Here is a 15,639-nt window from a genome sequence, read left to right on the forward strand (position 1 = left end):
GTAGAGTCTGACTCCATGGGTCTGGGTGATTCTTATGTAATGGTCCTGGTAACTCACCAAGAAGCCCTGGGCACAGTGGGGACCTGGACAGCCCTGCCCTGCCTTCAAAGGGAGCTCTCACCTACCTATGATGCTCTGGCCAGGGACCCAAGACTAGACAAGTCTCAACTCTGACCCCAACTTGCTCTGTGGTCCCAACTTGCTCTGAGAGGACCTCAGGCCTCAGTTTCCCTATTGTCCAATAAGGACATCCATAGGGAACCTCTAAGGCCCTTCTGGTCTCAATGGGTGGATGTAGTTGGGCAGACTTCCTGAGGGAAGTGGCTGGAGGCAAGCCTAGCCAGACCTCCTTTGTCTCTCCTTCCTCATCATGTCACACTGGCCTCTTGCACTCCAAGCTCAGACCCTCCCAGGGACCTTTGCACTGACTGTTTCCTCTGCTTGGCCTGCCCTTCTCTGAGATCATAGCTTGCCTCATGCATGTACCTTCAGGTCTCAGCCTGAACATTAACCCCTCAGAGACACCTCTTCTGGGCCCACCCCAGGGACCCTCTCCTGCCTCCATCCTCCAGGGTGCTTATGAGCAATTGCTTTCTTGTGCATCTTCCTGGGGAACATGAGCTCCAGTAGAGCAGGAACAATACCCTGCTGGGTCACCCTGCCCAGTGCGGTGCTGGGCACTCATCATCGGCCTGACACAGGGAAAGGTCACCAGAACTTTGACAGTTCAGTCACCCGACTCACTGGACCCAAGCGACACCGGGAAACCCTTTCAAGGGCCCCAGTGATGCCCGGACTCAGAGAGAAGGGCTTTCTATTGGGTTGGTAGCAGGCAATTCAATTCCACAAGCATCTGTGAAGTACCAGCTGTGTGCCTAGCCCTATTCTGGGGTCACTACATTATGGAGGGTCAGGTACACAGGAGCCCTTGTGCCTGGCTCATCAGGAGAATCAGATAGAAGGAGCTATCAAGCAAGCTGAGCCCAGTGAGTGTCCTCTGAGGGGTTCCATCCAGCTCAGCACTGGGGTGTCCCTCTGTGGATAAGATGGGAGGCTTCCAGGAGGAGGCATGTGGGAAGAGGGGTTCAAGGACAAGCAGGTCTTCCACAGAGAAATGACATCCCAGGCCCCAGAAGGGCAAGTTATGGGATGGAAGAGATACACAGCTCCTCTGGGCTAAGGTGGGCAGTGACAAGCTTGCCTGGTGTGGACTCACCTCCACTGCCTAGTTTCCACCCATCTGTTCCCCTGCTCCTTGGGGATTGGCCCCTCCCATCCCAGCTGCCAGGAGCCAAGAGGTTCACCCAGGTGACAAAGGCCTCCTGTGGTGAGTCATCCTTGGGTCCTAGGTAGGTTCACCCCCTAACAGATTACTCATATGTGTGGGGCCTGAGCATCCACCTGTGCAAGGGAGACACTGAATTCCAGAGGGGATGGGACTTGTCTTATGGTCCTCGAGGAGGCGAGAAGGGGTTTGACGTAGATGTGGGATGATTACACTTGTCAGTATTCCCTGGGGCTTGCCATGTGCTCCCTCAGTCAAAACCCATCCATGGCTCCCCTCTGGTTGTCAGAATAAGGCAAGGTTCTCCACAGCCCATCTGCTCTGTCCGTGCTCCAGCCTTGCCTTGCACCCCATCCCACCTCATGGGCCAGACCTTCCCACCCTTGTGCCTGGTCTACACTATTCCCTCTGCCTGGGACACTCCAGTGTTCAGCCCTCAGGGCAAATCCTACCCTCTACCCTTGGTTCAAATGCCCCCACCCTCCACAGGTAGAAGGAAAGGCTGCTTCTCCTCTGGGCCCCATGGGGCTCAAGCTGCTCAGATTCCTTCAGGCCAGATCCTCCACTTCTGTGGCTACCGGGCCTGGGTCTTCTTCTGAGGATCTCCGTGCTTCTGGAGGGAGGGTCCGGTCAGTTCATTCTGGTCCCCTCTCTAGCACACATGGAACGGACACAGGTGTGTGCCTAGGTGTGTGTGCATGTGTCTGCGTCATGACTGAGGATGCGTCCGTGTGTCTAGGAGTATGAGCGTATCTGTGTGTGTACGCATATGTGTGCGTGTCTGGGTACGACTGACCACATGTGCCTGGCCGTGTCACTGAGCACTTCTACATGGCTGTATGTGTCTGCTGCATGTGTATGTGTGCCTGTGTGAGACTCTTTATGCATATCTTAGTTTGCTGCATATCTTAGTTTAGGTTCTTCCAGAAGCTCGCCCCGAGAAAGGATTCAGGGGTAATTTATTTGGGAGGTGATTCTGGGAAACAGCAGTAGGGAAAGGGGAAGTGACACAGAGAAACGAAAGCAGCCAGTGAAAAGTATGTTATTAAGCAGATGGCCACTGTGGGTGACCGGGGCCCCATTACATGGGAGAGCTCTGGGACACAATGCAGAACGTGCCTTGGGGCCCTCCCACCTGAAGATAAGGGAGACGAGGGGTTTATCCTCACATTCCCGATAGCCATGGTGCAGGCCTGGCACTTCCGGGCCATCTAGGGGAAGAACGCCCTCTGCACAGGGCCTGGAGTACCAGCAAGGAAGTCGGCCTTGTGTGCATGAAAGTTGTAAGAGGGAGGGGACCAGGAAGGGCGCCAACACAAGCTGCTACACCCTGCACGTGCTGGTGTCCTGCTATGCCACATGGACACAGGGACTCCGGTGACCTCTCTTATGCAAACTTCTGCTTGTCCAGGGAAGGTCAGCACAATATCAGGCAAGTAATGGCCTTGCCCTCCTTTCCTCTCTCAACCAGGCCGACACAGGATTTGCCAGATCATGCCAGGCCTGTGTCAGATTTGGCCAAACAGATCTGCACCTGCTTTGAGCAGTGTCAGTTTTGCCCTTGGGCCAGGGTAAAGGCAAGAGATCAAGCGGGTTGGGGGCAGGGAACCAGGGAAGGCCCTACTGCAGAGAGGACTAGAACCCAGACACTGTCTGTCTGAAACTTGCTGCCCACAGGAGCCTGGACAGTAGCAGGAAAGGCCACAAAGGCCACGCAGGGGAACTTAGCCTCCATCCTATAGGCAGCAGGGGAGTATTAGAGGCTTGGTGTGCCAGCGAGGGGTGCAGCCTTACGCTTCATAAGGACCACTCTGTGAGACTGGAAACCTCAGCACTCAGAGGAGGTGCTTAAATGGACAGACTGGGCAAAACCCTAAGTGTGACAGGTGACCAGCCCAGGGTGAAGGGGGATGTACATGGGGGTGACATCAGCCAGGGGGCTATTCCTCTTTGGGGAGAGGTGGTAGCCAGTTACTGTCTCAGCAAAGTGTAGGAATTCAGGAGTTCTGGGACAGAGTTGGGGGTCAGGGACCCATGGGGATGGGGAAAGGAGAAATGCCAGGTCTCACTGGCTTGGTCTTATGGCCACTGGCAAGGAGCTGGGGTAAGACAGGAGTCTGAGTGTCCGGGGGTATTGTGCTTGGCAAAGAGAGAGCATGGAGGTCCCAGCAGGACAGCCCCCAAGAATCCCCTTCAGAAAAGGGAGAGGTCTGAGAACAGAGCGGCCTGGGTTGTTTGGAGGAAAGGGGTCCAGCTGCAGGGAGATATGACTTCATGGAGATGGCAGGAAGGGTGGCAGGATGCTGGGTTGTGGGGCAACCAGAGTTCCCACATGGACTGAGGCCATGCTCGGGTCCAGGGCGTGGTGAGGGAAGAGTAGGGAGGTAGGATTGGAGCTTGGGGAAGCCAGGACACTGGGAAAGTCTAGGAGCCAGCAAACAAGATTGGAGGCCACTAGCAGGGAGGGCATGGGGTCTCCCCTGAGGCTGGGGATTGGTGTGCTTTAGTGGGTCAGGGGATGGAGGTAAGGGAGGAGGTGATAGTTCCGGGGTCCATGAGGGAAAGGCTGGAGTTGTGCAGATTGGGTTCCAATCACAGGTACAACATTGACTTACTGTGTAGCTGTGGGCAGGAGCTCAACCTCTCTGAGCCTCATCTCCTCATGCAATGGAGATCATAATAGAAGCTAGGGGTACTGGGGCCACTGTAACAAAGTGCCACAAACTAAGTGGCTTCAAACAACAAAAAATGATTCTCTCCTAGTTCTGGAGGCCCAAATTTAAAAGCTGGGGTGTCGACAGGGTCATCCTCCTTCTGAAGACTCTAGAAGAGGATACTTCCTGGCCTCTTCCAGCTCCTGGTAGCCCCTGAGTTCCTGGCATGGGGCCACATGACTCCACTCTCTGCCTCCTTCAAGTGGCTGTCTTCCCTACGTATCCAAATTTCCTTCTTCTTGTAAGGACACCAATCATGGGATTGGGGTCCATTCTCATCCGGTATCATCTCATTTCAACGTGATTACATTTGCAAAGACCTTATTTCTGAATAAAGTCACATCCACAAGTACTGAGGGTTTAGGACTTCAACATACCCTTTTGAGAGACACAACCCTAGGGAACAGAGTTGCTGTAAGGATTAAAATACAGGCCTGGCACCAGTAAGCTCTCAATAAATGGTAGTTTAAAAAAGCAGGGCACACTGGGGGGGAGATTGTGGGAGCTCAGACCGGCAGGCTTTTCCTGAAGGTACCTACATACTCATACACGCACACTTGTGTGTGCCTCGGCAGTATGAGTACACAGGAAGGCCAGGACAGGTGGCCCAGGGACCCCAGCCCTCCGTCTACCCACCAGGCAGAGCCATTCAGAACAAGGCTCAGGGCCTAATGTCAGCTCACTGGGCAGGAGGCCCAAAGTCAAAGCCTTGCTTGCCAGAAAATTCCTTGGGAATCCTGAACAAGGCCACCACTGATATCATGTGCAAATTCACACAGTCCCTGTGGGGGGCTACTCAAGGCTACCCAAACACAGCCTTGACATGAGTGGGGAGGGCTACAGGGGTACTGCCAGCACAAGACACAGAACCAGACAGGCCACCCTGGTGAAAGTGCTGGGCAACCACCCCCACCCCCCCTTACAGAAGAGGAGGGTGTACCACTGCCCCACAACCTCCCTATACCTCCTCTGCATCTGGCAGTTAGACAGGCTTGGCTAACCCTCCTTCCCCCAGCTGCCCACTGGGATTACCCCTAGGCCAAGCCAGAGCCAATGGAGGCTGCAGTGGGGAGACAGATCTGGCCCCCGTTCCTCAGAAACTTCTGGTTTCTGCCACAGGACACCCTCTGAGCTCATCAGGATCATAAGTTCATCAGCACTTCCATGACCTCTGGGGAGATGCACCAGGAACACAGAGTGCTCCAAGGATAGGACGCAAGTCAGCACTGATAAGGTTCACAGAGCCAGTGACAGAACCTGGCATCCACAGGGCCACTCCCCACGGCCCCAGCCTGGACACCTCTGCCCTCCTCCCCAGCCCTTCCCAGGGCACCAGACCTGGCATCAGACCAGAGGGCCCCATCCAGAGTCCACCTGTGAGGGTGTTCTTAGATGCTCAGGCCTGTCTGGCCTGGGAGGCCCAAGTTTTAGCCCTGCTGGGGTCCTGGGCTCCATTCACTTAACAGTCCCCCCAACCTTTGCTGAGCACTGTGCGTGGTGCTAGGAACAGAGTCATCAGACAGCACAGCCCTGGCCTCATGGAGTCAACATGCGGGGCTGTGGAAAGAGCGTGGTATTGGAGGGCCTCTTGGAAGAGCAGGGGTACAAGGCTGGGTTGGGAGTGAGAATGATGGGATGAGGGATGATTGCCCCACCAAGATCTGGGGGAGGAGCATTATACAGGGCAAAAGGGACAGCAACAGCAAAGGCCCCAGGTGGGGACTTGTTGGGTAGGGTTAGGGGACAGAGAAACAAGTAGAGGGACAGTGTCATTGAGGTAGGGGGGCCTTACAGACTCCATGAGGACTTGGCTTCTGCTGAGTGAGAGGGAGCCACAGAAGAGCTTTGAGCAGAGGACGACCTCTGTGTTTTAGCCTTAGAAAGATCCCTCTAGCTGTTCTAAGATCAGTGGTTTTCCAAGTGATGTCCTGGCAGCAGCTCCTGACAACTTGCAGAAATTCAGATTCCCCAGCACCCTGCTGAATCTGGAATCCTGGTGCCCCTCAAGCAGCATTGCTTGAGGTCTCCCGCCCGGCCAGAGGCTTGGAGAAGAAAGCAGGGTGGAAATAAGACTCACACTCTCTCTCCACCAACTCCCAGAACACTGTTGCAGCACACAGCCTGATACAGGCTCTGCCAAAACCCACAAGCAAGAAACTGGTTTACCTTTGTTCAGCCCAGCTGAATTATATAATAGGCTTTCCTAACTTACTTGACCACAGAACTTTTTTTTTTTTTTCCAGAGAACACTGTGAAACGTCCTGCACCAGTGCTACTTCGGGTGCACTTTGGTTTATTTTCTCTGGGCTCCTGCACTGCACCTGGCACACATTGGCCACTCAACAACCACTCTTTGGAAAGTACACAAATCTCCCTATGGTGACGCTGACTAGATTTGGGGGATTTATAAATCTACTGACCTCTCCTGAACTCAGGGGGACATACTGGTTATGCTGGAACCCCAGGGGTCTGGGAAGATCAGGAACAAGAAGGGGAAGAAGGAGGGGCTGCCTCTGGCCTTTCCAGAACAATGACTGTCTCTTGTACTGAGATACCCTGCCTGAGCTTGCAGTTGAGTTATGTGGCAGCTTTTCTAGAAGGTTCTTTCTGCCAGTGTGTTGCTTGTAAGAAGGCTTGGGTGAGTCCCCCAGAGATCAGGCTTTGTGGCGCCCTATCTCACAGGCTCCTCCTGTGACCCTGACAGACAGCCAGGTATCAGGCCTTCAGTGAGAGCATAGCTGGGCTCTCCTTTGTTCCCAAGGAAACCTCACTGGGGCCCATTCGTTATTGAGAGGCATTTGCCTTAAGGTTTGAGTAGAATCTCAGGAGCCAGGTGGCTCAAGGAGCCCAGGGCCCAGGAAATGCTTGAGGGGCCACAGGATCACAGCTGTCCCTATCATGAGTGCCAGAAAGGACTTGGAACCACCAAGTCCATGCCTCCATTAAACAGGTGAAAAAATTGAGGTCCTGAATGAAGAGACTGTTATTATCACACAGCTTGACTGTAGTGCCCCAGAGTCCACACAGGCCCGTTGGGTACTTTTCAGAGTTGTACAGGACCATCAGGGCATCCGTGAGTATTATGGCCACAGAAAAGGCAAGCTGAGGGAAGGATAGAGCTCTTGCTAGCCTTGACCTTATCAGGGATGTGGGTTGGGGAAGGGATGGTGATGACACATCCCAGCGAGGTAGTGAGCACTTTGGGAGGTTGGGATAGCAGTAAGGGGGAGGGGCAAAGTAATGTGCACAACCCTGTGACCCTACATGGTTCAGCCCACGTGTGTGACCTCATGTATGACAATGTCACAACCATGGTGCACTGTGGCTGCCCTAGCATGCCTGCCTGTAGCAATGTGACTTTGCAGCTATATATGGCTATGAGCATGTGTGTTACTGTTCCTATGATCAGAGGAGCTGGACATGTGGCTGTGCAGAGGTGGTGTCAGTGACTCTAGCACCTGCGGGCCTGAGACCATGAATGAACTTGAGAGATATCCAGTGTGTGCACCTCTGAATGTGACTAGCAGGTTGCTCTGGCAGAAACTTGGCCCTAAGAACTCACAAACCTGATTTGTCACTTCAGAGATACCAGCAGAGATGCAGGGAAACTGTGGAAAAACTATTTTCTAAATGTAGTTAGGCAGAGGTAAATGAGAGCATTCCTGCTGCACGGTCATGGTCATCCTCTGATGTGCTGGCCACATAGGTGGTCGGAGAAAGACAACAAGAAGGGGCGAAGGTCTGGGATGGGGAAGACTTACTACTTGTCCTGTGGTCTGTCCTGTAGCCCCCATCCCATGCCAGCTCTGCTCCACAGACCAGGCCCAGGATCAGAGGTGGCCTGATTCAGGACAAGCATAGAGGGAGGCCTGGAGGAGGCTGCGTGGACACCTGTGAGGGCCCATGTGTGCTTGTTAATGTTTATTTATTTTTGAGAGAAAGAGACAGAGCACGAGCAGGGGAGGGGCAGAGAGAGAGGGAGACACAGAATGCAAAGCAGGCTCCAGCCTCTGAGCTGTCAGTACAGACCCCTACGTGGGGCTCGAACCCACGAACCATGAGATCCTGGCCCATGCCAAAGTAGGACGCTTAACCATCTGAGCCCCCCAGACGCCCCCCAGTGTGTGCTTGTATATGGATGAGAGGAGGTGTGGTGGCAGGATGCTCAGAATGTGGGCGCTCACAAATCTCCCCAGGGCAAGCTCCTATAAATGCCCAAGCAAGGGGGTGCCTGTTAGATGACCTTGCGAATTCCCCTTCCCATCTCTGGGCTATCTGCTGACCAACCATCTGCTTCTTGCTTTCCACACTTGCCTCTTGCTGACACAATCTGCCCACAAACTGCCCCATTTCTGGGGCCTGAGAACCCACACAAACCTATGCATTCACACAGTCCACAGCAAATCCTCATTTATTTACCCATTCCATTTATTCATTCATGCATGCATTTGCTCGTTCATCCATCTGTTCATTCAACAAATGTTCATTGAGTACCTCTCTTGTGAGCCACCAGCACTGCTGACCCCCTCAAGCACCTTTCTCCCCAAGTCAGAGCAATGAAGGCAAAATCCCAATGGACCTTGATGTGGGTAGCTCAGAAAAGAGGAACCTAGGGCCTGGGTGGCATGGTGACAGTTACCTAGAGGGAAGCACTGAGCCCGTGTCACAACCAGGGTGCTGCATTCAAGCCGGATGGGTTCTGGAGGTTGGGTAAATGTCATGGGTGGCCTTGCCCCATGCTAGCCCCCCCTGGCTGGGTCTGGCACGGCCACCCTGACTGAAGCCCAGGGTCTGCTGAAGTTGAGCCTCAAGGCTTCAGAGCTGTCTCCCAATCCCAAACTTCACACAGTAAGGTCCATCTCTTGGCTGGCTCTCAGGGCCCTTTAGTTGGGCCCAGGCTGCCTCTGTTGCCCTTCATGCTACGCCAGCCTCTGTGACTTCAGTGAGGCCTCAGAGGCTTGGAGGCCTTCCAGCTCCTACCCACTCTCCCTCCTCAGGGTCCTCAAAGTTCTAGAGAGCCCATTCGAGCATGCCCACCTCCCACAGACTTCTCGCCCATGTTTTCTTGCTCACATATTTGTCATAATAACAGTAATATAATGAAACACACCCATGCCTCCTCAGCCCTGGGCAAGACGGCTGGTGTTCCCAACTTTCCATGTTATAAAGTGCACCGGCCAGGGCTGGAGGTGGCCAAGGGCATAGATTCCCCAGCCTGGCCTGTTCTACCCCCATCCTTGTTGGCTCCTTCTGGTCCATTAGGACTCACCTCCTCAGAACATCAGAGGGGGAACTTCACCATCAGAACATCCCCTCCTCAGAGAGGCCTCCTCAAACCCCAAACAAAGCAGCCCCTATTCTTGTCAGACCACCTATGTGAGCGCTCATTCCGTGGTCACATGTTGACATGGGCTCGTATTTACTATATATGCGTGTGTATATGTATGTATATATGTGCATATACATGTATATGCATATGTACATATATATATACACATATAGTCTCCCCCACTAGACCATCCATCCCATGAGAACAGGACTACATCTGCCTTGTTCTGTCTTAAAATCTAGTTCAATACCTGGTAAACAGTGGGTGCACAGTAAGTATTTGCTGAATAAATAAACCTATTTATCCTTTTCCAGAAAACTACTTCACTTCGTCAAGGGTCTGAGGCTGCTCACAAGAACACATACAATTCAATATCAGAGAAAAAACAACCCTGGAATCAAAGATTTTGACCTTTGGGGCACCTGGGTGGCTCAGTCAGTTAGGTGTCCGACTTCAGCGCAGGTCATGATCTCGCGGTCCCTGCGTCAGGCTCAGAGCCTGAAGGCGGCTTCAGATTCTGTGTCTCCCTCTTTCTCTGCCCCTCCCTGGCTCACACTCTCTCTCTCTGTCTCAAAAATAAATAAAATGTTAAAAAATTAAAAAAAAAAAAAGATTTTAACCTTTGGCTTGCCTTTTGACCTAGCGATTTCATTTCTAAATATCCCACAGAAGTCCTCACCCCATACAAAGAAGCACGTTCAAGAATTTGTATGAGCAACCTACCGGAAACCACGGAGCAACTAGAGATGAGGCGGGCCACAAGAAGTCTCTCTGCTCACTACAGGGCTCTCTCCAAGCTACAGTGTTAAACACAAAAAACAAGGAGCAAAATGTGTTTTAGGAATGCAGGTCATTTATAGCAGGCAGTCAACAGGCAAATGTTGAATGACTGAGTAGGATCTTTCTGGAAGGACCCATAAAAACTTGGAAGCAGTGGTTGTGCCTATGGGCAGATTTGGATGAGGGAAAAATTTTCTTTTACCGTGTCATACTATTTGCATTTTAGCCATATTCAAATATTATCTACTCAACTAAGTTTTTGATATTTAAAAATATAAGAATTCCAAGTGCTCACATCAAAATCTGGATGTGAGGCTATTCTTGAAATAATGGGAAGAAGGCCTGGCCACACTAGGCTGTGTCCCATAGATGACAATGAGCAGAGCGGAGACATAGAGGATCCCAGGGCACCCACTGCCCTCCCTGACCTGGTCCCTGCAGACCCCTGTGCTGCTAACCCCAAGTCTATGAGGCACAGGGATTAGCTTGCTAGGTCTGCAGGGTGGGTGGTGGGGCTAAGAAGCCTTCCCGAAAGAGAAGGGTCGTTATTTGGTCATCACTCCTGTGCTGATTTCACCCCAACGATTCCAAAGGCCACAGCAGGGCCACAGCAGTTCTAGGGTTGGTGAATGTTGGCATGTCACAAGCCTGCTAGTCTTGCACAAGAACCTGTTAACTCAGTACCAGCCGGGCCCCAACAGTGCCTCCGGTCTCACCTCCCCCACCAGGGCTTGAGGGCTTTCATTCAACCCAAAGGGGATCCTGGAGAGAGGGAGCCACCTTGACCCAAGGTTCTTGGCAAGGAGGAGGGTGACAGGGCAAGGACACGTTGGGAAGGCAGGTCTGGCTCAAATACTGCCTTGAGCTCTGAAACTTTGGACAAGTTACTTTGCCGAGGCTCAGTTCCTTCATCCGTAGCCACCAGCTAATACTAACTGCATGCTGTTTCCAGGTGCTGATCCCTCCCGCCACAAGCACGGAGGCAGTGGCTCAGCGAGCCCTCATGTCAACCGTGTGTGTTTATCACCAGGTTTATCAGTCAGGGTTCTCCAGAGAGACAGAACCAATAAGATAGATATAGATATATGAAGAGAGAAATTGATTTTAAGGAATTGGCTCAGATGACTGGAGGCTGGCAAATCTGAAATTTGTAGGGCAGTCTAGCAACCTGGAAACTCAGGATTCCTATGTTACAGCCTGCAGCAAAAGACCTTCTCCACAAAACCTTGGTTTTTGCTCTTTAAGGCCTTCAGCTGATTGTATGAGGGCCACCTACATTATCAAGGATAATTTCTCTTACTTAAAGTCATCTGACTGTTGATGTTAATCACATGTACAAAATACCTTCACAGCAGCATCTGGACTGGTGTTTAACCAAACAATGGGCACCATGGCCTAGTCAAGTGGACACATAGTTCAACCATCACAGAAAGTACCACTCCCTCTTCGTGCATGCAGAATGGAAGCTCAGAGAGGCTGTGCTGTCTGCCAAAGGCCAGGGGGCACACAGAGACGGAGCTGGGAGCTGAACACAAGCAGGATCCTGCCTCCACTCTCTAAGAATGGGTTGCATATCTCCACTTTGTAGGGCACATTCGGGAATTAGGTGCAGAGATACGCACAAGTGCCAGGCCTGTGCCTATGGCAGAGGCAGAATTCAGGAAGGCATGGGCTGTTCTTAGGGATTGCTGTTAGCACTGGAGAAGGCTGGAGTGTCCAGGAGGCCTGGGAGAGGAGGAGACAGAAAGGAGGCGAGTTCTGGAGTACAGGACAGAAAACCTGTAGAGTCAGGGCCCCCTTTTCTCCTTCCAGGAGCCCCAAAGAGAGAGGAAGGCAGAAGGGGGTCTGTGCCAGGCTGTGAGTCCTACTGCTAAGCATCTGGGCCCAGAGCTGTTGACCCAGGTGCAGGGGATAGAGAAGGAATACAGTGTCTACCAGTGTGTGGGTTCTGGAAGGAGTCTTCCCTCCTGAGGCCATGACTGGCTGCCCAGAGGTCCCCCAAAGTAAGTGACTCCCACTAAGAGTCAGGCTGGTTGGCTCCTTGGCTGGGAACTCCCATCTGCCTACCCAAACTAGGCCGATTTCCCGGAAGTAGAGAGAAGCTTCCACTCAGACCTTGACCCCCAACACAGTCCCAGTCTTATTCCTCCCAGCTTCCTCATCCTCCTCAGGGTGGAATGCTAGACCAGAAGGCACAAGGCCAACAGGTAAGCCACACTCTCCACTTGCTGGTTGTGTGAATTTGGGCAAGCTACTTAACCATTCTGAGCTTCTGCCCTATGGATGGGTCTCCTCATTCCACTGACCTGTAGGGTTGCTCCGAGGGGACCTGAAATTGTGCACATAATCACAGCGCAAGGCCAAAACATTGAGGAGAGCTGTTCTTGTTGCCATACCCATTCGCTGTAGTATTATAATCCCTCCCTGGCCTTCTCCTAGTTACCCTTGTCCAGTACCACTTCTCTGAGCCTCCCTCACTCTTTCCCTATTCCTCCTCCTTTGCTTCAGCTCCTCAATGTCTGGCAGAAGGGTTGCTGGGCAGGCCTTCAAATGCTCCTGGGCCAGAGAGATTTAAGGGCCTTACCTTGGTTGATAATCACATTGTTGATAACAGTGGGACTCTGGCAGCAGTTAGTTGGGACTCAAGCCTCCTCCAATCTCCATCACACACCCCCTTCTCCCTCTGAGCCGCAGCCTCCTTGGCCTCCTGATGTCCCTCCTCCATACCAGCCTCCTCCAGCCTTCACTGGGGGCCCCTCAGCCTAGATGGCCTGTCCATGGCAGCATCTCCTCAACACCAGGATCCAATTCTGATGTGGGTCTCCCTCCCTGCCATTCTCTGTCCCCACGTCCTTGACCACACTGGTCACAGTCTCAAAGGTCACAGGCCTTCCAGAAAGCCCTCACAACCAGCCTGATCTTTCCCCTAATCCCTTGCCTCAGACTGTCCTCCAGAGGCTGTGAGGGCAGAAAAGCCCAGTGTGTGGCTTAGAAAGCAAGACACTTGGGTCCCCTTGCGGACCAAACCTCACTTGCTATGTGGCCTTGAGTGAGACCTCTCCCCTCTCAGGATCTTAGTCACCCTGGCTCTAAAATGGGTTAGGGCTGCAGACACATACTCAGATGCCTACAAAGCCAGAAATATGTTATTGCTGGGACATTACATGTCCTAAGGATCGGGGACCCACTGATGGGAGGGCTGGTAGAGAACTGGGGAGAACAAATTATGCCTGGGCCAGCTCAGGAGCTCCAGGCATGATGATCCCTCAAGGAAAGTTGGGAATATTTCAGTGTAACAATATCTTGATTATTAAATGTTGGTAACTAATCCACATTTTTAAAAAGCACTGTCTGGGTCAAAGAGAACATATCTGGAACACAGTTTGTGGGTTCTATCCTAGAGGGCTAGGCTCAGGGGTCCTCCAAGGCTTTTTGGGAGAACAGTGTTTGCTCTTCAGGGGTAGGGGATACTATTCCCTACGTGCAATCCACCCCCCCCCCCCACAACACACCTCCTGGAGCATTTGCTGGCTTTGCCCCAATCCAGCCCCTTTCTCCTCTAGCCAATCAGAACCCACCCCTTGCTCCAAAGCTGGCTTTACAAACCCAGGCCCAGGCCTGTCTTCTGGGTGGGCCAGAGCCTAAGAAGACTCCAAAGGAAGGGCCAGCACAAGGCAGGTGTTGGGGACCCTCCCACCCTGCCCAACCCTTAGAGTCCATCTCCTATGCTAATTACTGGACCCTATTACTGTTAACCCTGGAGCTCACATTTCCAACTCTGTAGGGCAGAGCTGAACTGTTTCCAGAGTCTCTAACCATTCTGTAAGGCTGATCTCCCACTCATTGCCAGACAGACAGACAGACAGACACTAACATCCCAAGGAGCATGGCTGGCTCACAGCCAAGGGCACACCAAGCATCAGAAGAACAGGCTAGAGGTTTTATTTATCTTCAAAACTGTCCCATGTCCATCTGGATCTCCTGGGGCTGGGGAACTGGAGGGATTTCTTGCCTGGCTGCTAGATGTTGAAAATGAGGCTCAGAGGAAAGCAGTAAGCTTGTCCAAGGTCCCTTGTTGGCTCCTTGACTCTGACAGAGTGGCACTACTACAAGTAGTTTCTGGGGCCCAGAGTGGAAAAGGATGAATTCTGGGGCTGGGGTTGACATTTTCCTTCTGCCTTGACCGCTGGAGGAGTGCTGTGTGCAGCAGTCCCAGACGACGATGATGACGCAGACTGGGGTGGAGGGAAGAAGTGGGGGAGGAGAGGTCATGCCTCAGCATTGTCCCCGGAATGGAGCCTGACCTTGCCTGAACTCCAGCAGCTTGGTCTTCCCTGCCCAGAGCCAGGGTGATAAGACGAGTTTGTACTGCAGCTCTGAGGAGGGAGGCAAGACAGCAGTGAGGGAGAAAAGGGAGGGAGGAATGGAGAGAAGAAAGGAAAAAGAATGGGGAAGGGAGAAGAGAGGAGAGGAAGGCTGAATGGGACCCACTCATCAGCGAGACAGGTGAGGTACTTTCACTTTACAGATGCAAAAACAGAGGCTTAGGATGTGGGGTATTTTGCTGATGACCTCACGATCAGAAAGTGGCAGAGCCAGGATTAGAACTCATGGCTTTAGTATTTGCCCTTCAAAATCCCAAACTGGAAACCACTCAGGAAACAGTTCCCTAAGATATGGCCCTAAGATATGTGGCCCTAAGATATGCTGCCCGCACATCACCAAGAGAGAGGCCTGGTGAAAATATAGATTCCTGGGTCAGAATCAAAGGGCCATTGCCTGTGAATACGCATTTTGACCATTGCCCTGGTGGTGGTTCTTGAGCTGACACTGGAAATCTCTGTGGCCCCTTTACGGCCTTTCTCTCCTACCTCCTCACATTCTAGCTGCATCCCTGAAGCCCAGCTATTCAGGCTGACTCACACTAACCCTCCAGGACAGGCCTGGGACTTTCCCACTGAAAGCTTCACTTATCAGTCTCCCAGTCGCATGTAGACCCACCCTTCCAGCTGGCACCACTCTTCCGGAAGGCTTCTTGGTGGTTGGGATCCCCCCTCCTTCAGTGTCTGGGGAGTAACAGCCTCCTCCTCCATCTGGAATTGTTTACAACATTCTATTTCACTTTCCAAGTGAGTCTCTTTTGTTTCTCAACCTTTCCCTCTATTAAACAGGAAACTCCCAGAGAGCTGGAGCCTTGCTGGTTTAAACAATAAGCCTCTGAAATCCATGACTTCACCTGACCCTCCTGCTAACCACAAGTGGCAGGGCTGGGAGAGATTTACAATGAGGAAAATGAACCTCAGAGAGGTTGTGGCCTGCCCAAGGCCAAGTGAGATTCAGTGCCAGGGTTAGAACCCATATTTAGTTCCAATGTCCAGTTCTTTCTGCTTCTGTTTCACCTCTGATCACTCAAACAGTCCTGTGAGGCAGGTAGAACAGGGATTATGATCCCATTGCCCAGATAAGGAAAGTGAGGCCCAGAGAAGAGCAAAACACTCAACACCATCTTCACCATTTCCACTTCTAGGTGC

At 52.3% G+C, this 15,639-nt stretch overlaps 1 protein-coding gene across 1 annotated transcript in view; it reads right to left on the reverse strand.

Annotated features, from left to right (window-relative positions):
• POC1A (POC1 centriolar protein A) overlaps positions 1-10,101 on the reverse strand; it is a 93,511-nt gene extending 83,410 nt beyond the window's left edge. The window contains exon 1 of the mRNA XM_019417068.2: positions 10,052-10,101. The gene's annotated coding sequence lies outside the window, so the exon portion shown is untranslated. The remainder of the gene's footprint in view (positions 1-10,051) is intronic.
• Positions 10,102-15,639: the final 5,538 nt, after the last annotated feature.

Source organism: Panthera pardus, unplaced genomic scaffold, assembly GCF_024362965.1.
Source record: "Panthera pardus isolate Hobbes unplaced genomic scaffold, ASM2436296v1 HiC_scaffold_8, whole genome shotgun sequence".
NCBI lineage: Eukaryota > Metazoa > Chordata > Mammalia > Carnivora > Felidae > Panthera > Panthera pardus.